A 4,460-nucleotide genomic window follows, 5' to 3' on the forward strand; every position below is an offset into this window, starting at 1 on the left:
CGAGGAGCCTGTTGTATTCGCTTGCGCGAAAAATGAAAAAGGGTCAAAGTCGAAGCGCTCGACTTTGACAACGAACCCTCAAACAGGGTAGGTCAGGTCGAACGCTTCTCGAAAACGTACATATGGGGGTGAATGGAGCAGCCCATAATTGAAATCGTTAGCATCATGAGCTAGCTTGCGCGATGAAAAACTCAAAAAAGTGGCAAAACAGCGCCCCCTAGAATTTTCAAATATTGCATTCCTATGAGAGGGCCGAAAAAAAAGTTGGTCGTAGAACCACCAAATTCTTGTCAGAAAAAGACCATACGAAGACTGACAAAAAATTACATTATGATGTTGCCGCCTGAAAAACAGGAAGTCGGCCATCTTGGACTGAACTTTGACCTTTGCCGATTCAGCATTTTTGCACACCTCGTACTTTAATTAACTTGTCCTAGGGCATCAAACCGACTGGCACCAAAATCGCTCAGGAACATCTTCACAAGTTGGGCATCAAAAGATGTGCGAGGTTTTATAGAATATTCAACGGTGTTGCCATGGCAACCGCGTGAATTTGGTCTTCGTTTTTGTCTCTCGCCGCAATTTTTTTGTGCATTCGTTCGCACAATCTTTGGCCGATCAGCCTCAAAATTTAATAACTTGTTTACTGAACCAGCCTGAACCCAGAATTAGGGAATCAAGTTTCTAGTTGCAATAGCGCCACCTACAGAAGCAAACAAAAATTTGTATGGAGGTCCAGAATTTCAGTTTGTCTGAAATGCATCAAAATTTGTGTCAACATTCCTGACATCATCCCGATCAAAAAAGCCAATCACACCCATACTCTACTTTCTACCGTGTTGTCATGGCGGCGCCCGAAATGCCCCATTTTATCCCTATGGGAAAAAGCGAAAAATCCCCCATACTAAGGTTTCTGCTTCGTTTGTCCGAAATACATGAAATTTGGTACACAGATTGCTGATGTCAGCCTGATCAAAAAAGTCAATCACACCTATGTCATATTTTGGACGCTGTTCCCATGACGATGCCAAAACTGTCCCATTTTATCCCTATGGGAAAAAATGTGAAATTTCTGCGATGGAAAAATGACCCTTGCTTTCTCAAAAATGCATACAAATGCCTGAAATTTGGTACACGCATTCTCCACATCTCCCTGAACATAAAACCTACAGGTGAAAAAGATGTAATATGTAAGACGTTGCCATGGCAAAGTCCGGAAAATGGCATCTTTTTCGTTGAGTTAGCCAATTCATCCATTTCAAAATTTCACATGTAGCAGCCAAAAAAACGGCTAAAACTGGCACGGCCGGAAAAGCACGGTTCAAATCGGCACCAGCGCTTGGGCGGCGGCCGGCGAGGGCCTATTATCGCCGCTTGCGGCTTTAATTCTTCTTATTAGGCCCGAGCCGACGAAGTCTCGGCGAGGAGCCTATTGGATTCACTATGCCACATACCCCAAAATGCGTTAAAATCCCCCGGTCGCATGGGACGCGGTCGCCAGTGACCCCTGACCTCATAGGGACGTGGGTCAGGACGAGACGTTTCCGAAAAGGTATGCGTCGGGGTGACTGGGAAAACGCCTAATTTTTTGCTCGAATTCTCCATTATTCTTTATTATTAGGCCCGAGCCGACGAAGTCTCGGCGAGGAGCCTATTGGATTCACTATGCCACATACCCCAAAATGCGTTAAAATCCCCACGGTCGCATGGGACGCGGTCGCCAGTGACCCCCGACCTCATAGGGACGTGGGTCAGGTCGAGACGTTTCCGAAAAGGTATGCGTCGGGGTGACTGGGAAAACGCCTAATTGTTTTTGCTCGAATTCTCCATTATTCTTTATTATTATTTTTCTTTATTATTAGGCCCGAGCCGACGAAGTCTCGGCGAGGAGCCTATTGGATTCACTATGCAACATACCCCAAAATGCGTTAAAATCACCACGGTCGCATGGACGCGGTCGCCAGTGACCCCTGACCTCATAGGGACGTGGGTCAGGTCGAGACGTTTCCGAAAAGGTATGCGTCGGGGTGACTGGGAAAACGCCTAATTGTTTTGCTCGAATTCTCCATTATTCTTATTATTATTTTTCTTTATTATTATTATACTCTCTCTCTTTGAACCCAAATTTGACCCCCTGAATGTGCACGAAAAGTCACCATTTTTTGCATGGTGGTCAGGTCTGGCGAAAATTACGTATTTTAATGTCGCCACAAACTAACTCCAAAACACGGCTACACTGCGCCCCTGGAAATTTCATTTTCGGGCCCCTATGGGAGAGGCCAAATTTAAGTTTGCCCTAGATTCATGAAATTCTCGTCACACATAGATCATTTCAGGACAAACAAAAAATCCTCTTGAGGCACCCCTGCATGACCCACAGGAAATCCACCAGGTTCACTTGAAATTTGGCTTTTGCCGAGTCAGCAATTTCGCTCACCTTGTATTTGCGCGAACTCCTCCTACAGCATTTGACCCACAAACACCAAAATGGCTCAGCATCATTTAGAGACATAGGGCATCTAAAGTTATCGAAGGCTTCGTATTCATTTCAATTGTCTTGTCACACTAGGCCCCTGAAGTTGGCCTTCGTTTGACCAATAATTCCGGTCCTCTTTCCTGCCATCAATCGCACATGCTTTGCCCGATCTGCCCCAAAATGGAATCATTTATGAACACACCTACACTGAATCCATAAGTGCAGAAACCACGTCGATTGATGCCATAGCGCCCCCTACAGAACAAAATGAAAATTTGTATGGGGGTCCACAAAATTAGTTTCTCTGGTATGCATGAAAATTTTTGTACACAATCCTCAGATCCTCCTGGTCAGAAAGGCAATCAGACCTATGCCCAATTTTGCACGCCACACGCGCCACCACACCACAAATGTGCGTTGCGTTTATATGGGGAGCCAACAATTTACTTTCTCAGACAGCATGCAATTCGAGACAAACATTCTTTACCCCAGCACGATCAAAAAAGTCAATGACACCCATGTCCACATTCCCACAGGAAATCCGCTAGCTTGGCTTGAAATTCTGTTTTTGCCAATTTTGCACTGTTGGACACCTCGTATTTGCGCGAACTTCTCCTAGGGCATTTGACCCACTAAACCCAAAATGGCTCAGCATTATCTAGAGACATGGGGCATCCAAAGTTATCGAAGGCTTCGTATTCAATTCAACGGGCTTGTCACACGAGGCCCCTGAATTTGGCGTTCGTTTGACCAAAAATTTCTGTCCTCTTTCCTGCCATCAATCGCACGTGCTTTGCCCGATCTGCCCCAAAATGGAATCATTTATGAACACACCTACACTGAATCCATAAGTGGAGAAACAATGGCGATTGCTGCAATAGCGCCCCCTACAGAAGAAACTGCAATTTTGTATGGAGGTCCACCACATTACTTTATTTGAAATGCATGAAATTTTTTTTACATGTTCTTCAGATACTCCTGATCAGAAAAGTCAATCAGACCTATGCCCTTTTTTGCACGCTGCAGCCGTGACCACCACCCCAATGTCAACATGACGTCACTATGGAGAAACCACAACCTTGTCACACGTATTGCACAATCACTACGCATCTTTCTGCACTTTGCTTGCCATTTCCTTTCCCTTATGTACTGGACAAGACTTCATTTAGATTTGTGGATTCAGCGCAACAAGTGCACTAGTGCCCCCTACAGATGGAACAAAGCATTAGATGGTGGGAATCACATTTAGGTTTTCTGAAATGCATGAAAAAAGGTAGACAACTTCGCGACAGTCAAATAGATAGATTCAACAGTGTTATCATGTCCATCCTTGCCAAGATTTTCATCTTTTGCCAGTGGGGATTACATTTGGCAGAACAGGTGGCTCTCTGACAGCTTGAAGGGGGATCTCAGGTGGCTCGCGGTCGGTTGCAGGCTGTTTGCAGGGCAGGTTGTTCGCCGGGAAGGCAGGTCGCAGGTTGCAGGAGCAGCGGCTCTCAGGCGGGCATGCAGGGGGGTTTGCGGGGCTCGCAGGTGGCGGGCTGGCGATTTGCGGAGCTCGTAGGGGGCTCGCTGGGGGTTCGCGGGGGCTCACTGGCGGCTCGCGCTGGGTTTGGCGGTCGCGCAGGCAGCGAGGGCCGTAAAACGCCGCTTGCGGCTTTAATTATTATATTTCTCTCTCTTTGAACCCAATTTTGACCCCCTGAACATGCGCGAAAGTCACCATTTTTTGCATGGTGGTCAGGTCTGGCGAAAAATTACGTATTTTAATGTCGTCACAAACTAACTCAAAAACACGGCTACACTGCGCCCCCTGGAAATTTCATTTTTCGGGCCCCTATGGGAGAGGCCAAATTCAAGTTTGCCCTAGATTCATGAAATTCTCGTCACACATAGATCATGTTCAGGACAAACAATAATCCTCTTGAGGCCCCCTGCATGACCCACAGGAAATCCACCAGGTCACTTGAAATTTGGCTTTGCC

The sequence above is a fragment of the Archocentrus centrarchus genome, chromosome 4, assembly GCF_007364275.1.
Source record: "Archocentrus centrarchus isolate MPI-CPG fArcCen1 chromosome 4, fArcCen1, whole genome shotgun sequence".
In the NCBI taxonomy this organism is placed as follows: domain Eukaryota; kingdom Metazoa; phylum Chordata; class Actinopteri; order Cichliformes; family Cichlidae; genus Archocentrus; species Archocentrus centrarchus.